The following is a 10,445-nucleotide window of genomic DNA, read 5'->3' as shown; positions in this document are numbered from 1 at the left end:
TGTTTAATTCACATTAAGTGCTCTGAGTATTACATTTGTATATGTACTCTGAGGCTGAATTTATTTGTATTTATTTTTTATGTCCCCACCAATGTCAAAACCAAACCTACACCATTGGATGGATCCATCAATCCTTCCAAAATTAATAATTAAATGAATGAATGAATGAATGAATGAATGAATGAATGAATGAATGAATGAGGCATTTATATAGTGCATTATGTACTACTGTACACCCAAAGCGATTGTAATCATTTGGATATGCTGATTTGGTGCTCAAGAGATATTAATATTGTCAATGTTGAAAACAGTTGTGGTGCTTAATATTTTTGTGGAAAGCATGATGCATTTTTCGGATTATTGATGAATAGTTCAGAAAAACAGCATTTATTTCACATAAATCTTTTGCATCATTTATATTTATTTGACAGTGGGACAAGAAAAATAAACTTAACTTGAAATGTATTCTCTGAAAATAATATCTTACACATTTTTGCCTCTCAAGTAAATGTATCTTGTTTGAAGGGTGTTTGGAGAAAACTACAAATACAGCATTATGCAAAATACTACTAAATATATATTTTTTTGTACACTACCAAAATATTTATTTTATTTTAATACACATATATATATTTTATTCATTAGTTACACTTTAAATTGTGGTATTACTATATATAGAGAGAGGTAACACTCTTGCATGGAAAAGTAAGAGAGAGAGAGGGGGGGAAACAAATAGAGAGAGAGTGAGACAGAGGTTGCGCCTGGGCTTGTTTACTGAAATTGCTGAATTAGTTATAAACACATTAATCTGGTTGAGTAGGAAGGCGGCATGCCAGAGAGAGAGAGAGAGAGAGAGAGAGAGAGAGAGAGAGAGAGAGAGAGAGAGAGAGAGAGAGAGAGAGAGAGAGAGAGAGAGAGAGAGAGAGAGAGAGAGAGAGAGAGAGAGAGATTTCCCCATATTAACCACAGAGAAGGAGAGGTCCAGGATGAAGCATTGACACTCCCTCTACAGTATATGCATCTGTTCTCCTCTTAGCAGACAGACAGTGAGGGGCCCAGTCTGGAAATGGGAACTTATTTTAGGCTGCGTGTTCTCTGCCTAGTCAGATCCTGTGTGTGTGTGTGTGTGTGTGTGTGTGATGTAAATGTTGGTCACCTTTTTTGCAGTAGCCAGTCTAAGGTCAGAAAGTAGCAGCGGACAGATAATGCTCAAATGGTGATGCGTCATGACATGTGACCCTCACTGCATGACTCAGAGACAGACGGGGAAAAAGAAAGAGACAGAGAGTCTCTCCTGCATTATTTCCTCATCTGCGGTTCCCAGTGCTGAGCTGTATCCTGTCCGACACACACATACACACAGTCTCACAAATTATTGAAACAATTGAAGTCACTTGAAAAAGTTTGAAGGCATAGGCTACTGCTCACCGAGGCTGAATTTATTTGATAAAAATGCATTAAAAACAGCTATATTGTGAAATATTATAACATTTTAAAGTAACTGTTTTCTATTTTAATACACATATACAAAGTAATTTTATTCCTGAAACAGCTGAATCTTCAGCAACCATCCAGTCTTTAGTATCACATGATCCTTCAGAAATCATTCTGTATAAATATGCGGATTTAGTACTTAGTTATTATTAGGGATGCAACAGTACAGTTAGTCCACGGTTCAATACATACCTCGGTTTTTAACCACGGTTTTTGGTTCGGTTCGGTTCTGATGACTTGTCACATCAGTTTTTTGTTATTCTATTCTTAGGCGACAGGAACAGCAAGAGGTTAAGGAGAAAAAAGACTATTTTTTTATTACAATACTCTTTATTTTACTGAAAAGAAAAAAAAACCTTGTACACATTCCTAGTGTATTGTAAAATATAAAATAAATATATATATATAAAGATTTACACTGGCATGCAGCTCAGAGCAGTACAGTAGCATTTAAGTATGAAATTGAATGAATATATGTAAAAATAAAACACTACATAAACTTCACTATAAAATATACATTGATTCTTATTAAAGCTACTGTATTAGTTTTTCAGTCAAGAACAGTGAGTGATTTTCTCTTTGCCTTTTGTTGCTTTATTATAACATTAAAGGGATAGTTCATTTAAAAATGAAAATTCTGTAATCGAGAAATGAATACAGGTTTGGAACAATATTAGAGTGAGTAAATAATGACATCATTTTAGAGGTGAACTGTCCCTTTAAGGACCGCGTGTTCACTACTGCACTGCTGTCAATTTAAGACCTCCGTGCATCTAATATACAGACACACGCCGATTTTACTTTCACTTTAGACATAACCGACTGTGTTTATGTTAACCTTGGGTGTATTTGACAGTATTCGCGCAGTAAGACGACTACTTAGTTCAGTAATCACGTGTTTGACAGGCGTTAAGTGTGCGCGCTCAGAAAAGCGCATATTAAAACCGCGCACGCAAATGAGCCGGCAAGGCTTTAAAACGCATGCAAATAATGAACTTTCTTGATTGTGAATATCTATAGTGCTCCGTGAGTATAACTCTACCACTAACGTGTGATGTGAATGTATGACGCGTTGTTCAGTATATTGGGATGGAGGCAAATGATAGAATTTGTAGAAAAATTATTAATTAAATGCAAAACCGAAAAAAAAAAAAAAACGCAATTCACAAGCGCATTGAACCGTGAATGCCGTACCGAACGGTTCAATATTATATTATATTATATTAATATTATATTGAGAATTGTGGCATCCCTAGTTATTATAATTTTTTATTGGTTTTCAGTTATTAATAGTGGTTCTTATTATTATCAGTGTTGAAAACAGATTTTTCAGATTCCATAAAAATATTAAGCACTAAGCAGTCCAACTGTTTTCAGTAGGGATGTGCGATATTGAGAAAAATGCGATATGCGATATCCTTGTTAAATAATGCGATATTCGATATGCGATACGATATTGCTTTAAGTGTGTAAAATCTATTTAAATTAACATATATTTTTTTTTATTTAAAAACTGAGAATGATACCATTTATGTGTTTCACATTCTTTCTGGGAAAAGAAAGCATCACTACAACTTCTGAAAGTGACCAGCAAAAAAAAAATGTATGTCACAAATCTGACAAAATATAATTTTAACCTCAATGTACAAACAATACATTGAATCGCTCAAGTTGAAAAATCTGAACTTTGGCGATATTCGCGCCGCATTACCAATCAGGAGCTTGCTCTAGTAGTGACAACAATGAGGAGAAAATCTGTATATTTATATCTGGTTCAGACAATATGATTATCACTGTTATAACATTAAATGACATGAAACACAACCCAGTCTCTTTTTGTTAAATGCAAGTTTATGTATGATCAATAATACAAAAGCATAAGTAAAAGGTAAAATAAGCTATCCTACATGAAATAAAGCAAACAATTCAGTCAAACATTCAAAGTCAGTGCTTGTAGGCTAACGTTACAACTGTAGCATACAGTTATAGCCTAAAAATAAAAAAAGTAATGAAACTTCACTTTGCCCTCAGTCTAAACGATTTGCCAGGGAACAAATTATAGATCCATGAGACCAAAGATCGCCTGTTACGAGACGAATTATAGCTCGAGACACACCACAGAGACATCAGAGCCAGCGGCAGACGTCAGAAGGACTGGCCGAGGAAAGGTTGCCCTCGCCGGCGTTCACGAGCGCTGAGCGCCGCTGATCCGCTGGAGCTCACAACTCCGAAAACGGCAGATAAAATGTTCAAATAGGCACTCTTTATATAAATAAACCACAGATTTGAGCTTTAAACAACTACATTATTGACTGAAAAAGTCTTATAAAACTACATTTTGTCACACATTAACAGTAGATTTTAACAAAAAAAGACGTGTAAACACAGCCAATATCAGCCATTTCTCAACGAGACGAGCCGGCTGGCAGAAGCCCCTCCCATGACGCAAATTCGCGTCTGTTGTGCAGTGAATGTCACGCGCGATTCGCGCGAATGAAGTGAGTAAACTCAAAATGTTCAAGCGTCCACCTTCGCGCGATTAGCGCAAATTATTCGCATCAATCGCGTCTGGTGTGAACTCCACACAAGACCTAATGCACGGATCCATTGACACGCATTCGGTTTCTTTCCCAACTGATATCGTTTCACTTAAAGCATAACTGACTGTTTACATGAATACTCAAGACAGCCATTTTGACATAACTGTGTGTATTTGACAGCTTGAGTGTGTAAAAAGACACGGAAAAAAGAACGGATTGTGCGCACATTTCGGTGTGTGTGTCAGACAGCAGACAGCACGAGACTGCAAGGAGTTGTTTTTCGCAAGTTATTGTGTTTAATAACTCTTTTTGACGTCAAGCAAGTCACATAAGTAACAGTCATGTGCTCAGTCTATTCTCTGCTATATGCGTCGACCTAAAACGTACAATTTTCACAATGTTGAAGTAGCCTATTAAAATCATTCAGATATTGCGTGGCCTTTGCGATATGCATATTGCGATATGTACATTTGCGATATTTCGATAATTTCGATATATTGTGCAGCCCTAGTTTTCAGCATTGATAATAATAAGAAATGTTTCTCGAGTATATGATTATCATGATTTCTGAAGGATCATGTGACACTGACGACTTGGAGAAATTATGTGGACCAAAGGAAAAAATTACATTTTAAAATATAGTAAAATAGACAATGTTTTTTTTTTTTTTTATTGTAATATTTCACAATATTACTGTTTTTACTGTATTTTTGATCAAATAAATGCAGCCCTGGTGAGCACAAGATACTTTTTTCAAAAATATTGTAATTATTCCAAACTTTTGACTAAATAAATTATTCTAAATCTGTATACATTTTAGTGGTAAATCTCTAATTTACTAATTTGCAGTGTAAATAAATCAATGAAATAACCGAGTAAAGGCTACAAGACCAACACATTTATTCAGAAAACCCAATAAATTCTATCTTGGCTGTTTATATCACTTATGTAACTAAATGGCTCATAACAAGTGTCTTTGAGTGTTTGTATGTGTACAGTAGCTGGAAAGAGATTTAGATTCGGAGTGTCTGAATGAGAATAGATCCCATCATGCTGTCAGACCATCCAAAAATAAGACCATAAATTAGTGTAAAGTCTAAGACAGATGACAGAGCAGTCTCTCTCTCTTTTCTTTCTCTCTCTAGTGGAGGTATATTTAGATGTTTTATTCTTTTCTTCATTTAATGTTCATGAATCCATGCTGATTCATGTTGTCACTTGTGCTCTGCTCATCCATCGCACATCGCCAGTCTGATTTTGGATTGGGTCAGAAGGTCAGAATGTTTTAACACTTTGTCAGACACATTTAAATGTCATGATTACAAGTCTTCTGCTTTATCAGCATTAGTTTTGAAAAGTGTGCTGATGGGTACTTATTCCCACAAAGGGACAGAGGCTTTTTCTGTGAACAATGTACAGAACTATAAAACTTCAGCATTATAACTTTCAACATCAGCACCTTCATGTGCTTCAATAAGACTCTGCAGATTTGTTTGTAACATTTTCTGATTCTGTAGGAAAATCTGTAGAATTCTGCAGAATGGATTTAAATTGTAAAATGTCTTAAACTGAGTAGAGAATATACTATTTTGAAGTACCAACATAGTCAATATATTATAATACTGGCTATATTTTTTCTTTGTCAACAACTGGTCAGTGTTATCAAACTAGCTGTTTTATTACCCATACATGTATGAGAGTTTTGTAACCCTGTATACTGTAGACTTTACTAAATTCAGTTAAAAATGTAATTTGTGTAATTTTTGAAGGTTTCTATAAATATAGAAAATAATAATATAATAAATATGGATTTCATTTTGGTTTGTAGTTATTAATAAGACTTTATTTCCTATAAATTATGAAAATAATTACATTTACATTTGTCACATTTTTCTGTGGGAACCAGGTTAAATAATTGAGCCTAAAAGAATCCAAGTTCTGTCATTAAACTAGATAGCGCAGACTGAAGGTGCTGAAAAGTACAGTACACCATGCAACAACTACAGGGCACAAGCTGATTGGTTCCTGTTGCATCTGCAACCAATGAGCTTTCTACTCAACATTTAAATAGTTTACTGTAGCAGTTTGCACCGCACTTTCAGAGTTCCTCTGAAACCCTCCACCTTCCCCAGCCCCACCTGTATAGATCTATACAATTAATGTAATATATGCTATTTGTTTAGCAGCAGCATGTCTTAAATGTTCACAACAGCATTTCTGTTTATGTACTGGCAGCAGCAATAATCATCATCAGCAGCAATATTCCACATCAGCAGCAATATTCAACAGCAGCAATATCATCATCAGCAGCAGCAGCAATATTCCACATCAGCAGCAATATTCAACAGCAGCAATATTCCACATCAGCAGCAATATTCAACAGCAGCAATATCAGCAGCAGCAATATTCCACATCAGCAGCAATAATCATCAGTAGCAGCAGCAGCAGCAGTAATATTCCACATCATCAGCAATAATCAGCAGCAATAATCAACAGCAGCAGCAATAATCATCATCAGCAGCAGCAATATTCAGCAGCAATAATCATCAGCAGCAGCAGCAATATTCATCAGCAATAGTCATCATCAGCAGCAGCAATATTCACCAGCAATAATCATCAGCAGCAGCAGCAGCAGCAATATTCATCAGCAATAATCAGCAGCAGCAGCAGCAATATTCAGCAGCAATAATCATCAGCAGCAGCAGCAGCAGCAATATTCATCAGCAATAATCATCATCAGCAGCAGCAATATTCAGCAGCAATAATCATCATCAGCAGCAGCAATATTCAGCAGCAATAATCATCATCAGCAGCAGCAATAAATCATCAGCAGCAGCAATAATCATCATCAGATTCAGCAGCAATATTCAGCAGTAGCAGCATCATCAGCAGCAGCAATATTCCACAGCAATAATCATCAACAGCAGCAATATCAACAACCTCGATAATCAACAGCAGCATCGGCGTAGCAGATCAATTCAGCCAAGATCAAATACATTAACATTGTCATTTACAACGATCAGGCATAACATTATGACAACCTTCCTAATATTGTGTTGTTCCCCTTTTGCTGCCAAAACAGCCCTAACCCGTCGATGCATGGACTCCACTAGACCCCTGAGGGTGTGCTGTGGTATCTGGCACCAAGGTGTTAGCAGCAGATCATTTAAGTCCTGTAAGTTGCGAGATGGGATCTCCATGTATCTGACTTGTTTGTTCAGCACATACCACAGATGCTCGATTGAATTGAGATCTGAGGAATTCGGAGGCCAAGTCAACACCTCAAACTCGTGCTCCTCAAACCATTCCTGAACCCTTTTTGCACAACATTGTCTAAAGCATCACACTGACTCCACCGGCTTGCCTTCTTCCCATAGTGCATCCTGGTGCCATGTGTTCCCCAGGTAAGCGATGCACATGCACCCGGCCATCCACGTGATGTAAAAGAAAACATGATTCATCAGACCAGGCCACCTTCTTCCATTGCTCCATGGTCCAGTTCTGATGCTCACCTGCTGGTGCTTTCAGCGTTGGACAGGGGTCAGCACGGGCACCCTGACTGGTCTGCGGCTATGCAGCCCCATACGCAACAAACTGCAATGCACTGTGTATTCTGACAATTTTCTATCAGAACGAGCATTACCTTTTTGAGGAATTTGAGCTACAGTAGCTCATCTGTTTGATTGGACCACACAGTCGTTTGGAACCCAATGCCTTCGCTACCCACGTGCATCAATTGGCCGCCCATGACCCTATCGCTGGTTTACCACTGTTCCTTCCTTGGACCACTTTGAATAGATACTGACCACTGCAGACCGTGAACACCCCACAAGAGCTGCAGTTTTGGAGATGCTCTAGCCATCACAATTTGGCCGTCAAATCCTTACACTTGCCCATTTTTCCTGCTTCTAACACATCAACTTTGAGGACAAAATGTTCACTTGCTGCCTAATATACCCCATCCACTAACAGGTGCCGTGATGAAGAGATAATCAGTGTTATTCACTTCACCTCATTGGTCATAATGTTATGCCTGATCGGTGTGCATTGCTATGCTAAACTCTTCCAAGAGTTATGACAGAAAATAAAAATTAAGCAGATGAAACAAAATAATGTATTTACGTGTCTTCCCTCCTAGAAAATGTTAATATGTTACTTCTTAGATGTTGTTACTCACTATTATAATCACAAATAATGAAACCATTTGTATTACAATTATTTTAATATAAATAAAACATATTGCTGTTAAAATAACTACATTGTTGTTTGATGTAATTGTTGTTTTTAGTCTGGAAGGCTCCCCAACAAATCATTCTAAGTAGGGGCACCAAAATGTACAACAAGGGTAGAACATGTTGTTCATAACACGCATTATATACATGTCATGCACCTTCACACAAGCTTAGAGGAGAATTCACGGACTCTGCCACATTTTACAGGAACTTCGGAGGTGTACTAATTTAAATGTACTATTGGACAGAATTAGCATGAACAGTTAAGAGAGGTTTTATAATCAGGTGAGTGTTTCCCAGAACCCCTTTCTAAAATAGCCAGCGGTGAATTTCTAAGCAGGCGGGCAGGAGGACGCTCAGTGTCCTCATTCCTGAAACAGAGCCAAACCTGACGACACTGAAGAGTTAAGACCTGTCACACAAACACAGGTTCAGATTCACACACAGGTACAGAAATAAACTGTGAGCTCATTCTCTCAGGTGTTCCTGTACCCTATGGTCACCTTGAGTGTCTGTTCCGTCTATTATAGAGCAGTCAGAAAGAGAGAGAGAGAGAGAGAGAGAGAGAGAGAGAGAGAGAGAGAGAGAGAGAGAGAGAGAGAGAGAGAGAGAGAGAGAGAGAGAGAGAGAGAGAGAGAGAGAGAGAGAGAGAGAGACAAACACAAGCATGACTGAGAGCTGATCTCATGGAGTTATGGCATTCTGCATCCAGCCAAACCTCAATGTTCAGTATCGCAGTAATGTGCTTGTTAATTTGTGTTTCTCTAATTTATGCATGCATGTATGTATGTATACCTTTTTAGAAGTTTGGGGTCAGTAAGAAGTCAATTCTTCTATTCAGAAAAGACACATTAAAAGTGACAAAGACATTTATAATGTTACAAAAGATTTCCATTTCAAATAAAAGCAGTTCTTTTGAACTTTCTATTCATTAAAGAATCCTGAACAAAATGTATCACATTTCCAAACAAATATTAGGCAGTGCAACTACTTCAAACATTGATAATAAGACATGTTACTTGAGCATATTAAAATGATTTCTGATGGATCATTTTACACCAAAGACTGGAGTAATGGCTGCTGAAAATTCAGCTTTACCGTCGGATAAAACATTCACATTTTTGAAAATAGCAATTTTAAAAATAAGAACGTACAGTGCCTAATTCTTTTAATTGTATGTGTATGTGTACTGTATGTCAAAGGGAAATGCATATATATATTTTTATATATATATATATATATATATATATATATATATATATATATATATATATATATATATATATATATATATATATATATATATATATATATATATATATATATATATATATATATATATTTATATATATTTATATATTTATATATATATATATATATTTATATATATTTATATATATATTTATATATATATATATACATAATATTTTTTTATAGCTTCTCAGTTTGAAAACTCCCAAACTCCTTATTAATCTGAAGTAAACTGCATCAGTAAGAATGTATCTATATAACTTTAAATAACATGTGGACTCAAAATAACTGGAACAGACCAGCAAATTGAAAGGGAAAACACTGTTTTCAGTATATAATGTGATTTACTATTATTTGTCATTCTGTAATTCCTCTTTATTTACCATAAAATCACCATCTGAACTGACACGCACAAATGCTCTCCACATTTAGAGGATAGGCCTCTCTGTTTCACTCTCACACAGACTATAAGCCGTGCCAGCTTTATGTGGACAAAAGCATCTAAGGGGCTGAAGTTTGAATACAAATGAAAATTTCAGGACAAGAAGATTAGCCTAATTCAGGATTTACAGCTAAACATTATAATTGTTCATTTAATCCCTGGTGGAAAGTGCAGTTAACGCTAATAGTTTCAATTCCAACAGGGATTTGGGCCTATTTCTGCGTCAGTTCACTTTCAAGTGCTCAGTCAAGTGTTATAGGCCTACAGAAGTGCAGTTTTGGGTGTTGCAGATCCCGCATCTGGAGCTGAAGTTACTGTTGGAACCGGGTATTTGAATGCTTATTTGTGTGGTTTAATAAATAATCTATTTTACATTAGGAGCTGTGAATTTAGGATGCTGCAATGTTTATAGACAGGCCATTTGTGGGATCAGAGCTCCTGCACATTGCATTAATAAAGAGAATGGTTTCACTTATCTAGAGAGTC

This window comes from Gobio gobio, assembly GCF_949357685.1.
Source record: "Gobio gobio genome assembly, chromosome: 10".
Lineage (NCBI taxonomy): Eukaryota > Metazoa > Chordata > Actinopteri > Cypriniformes > Gobionidae > Gobio > Gobio gobio.
This window is presented reverse-complemented; position numbering follows the sequence as displayed.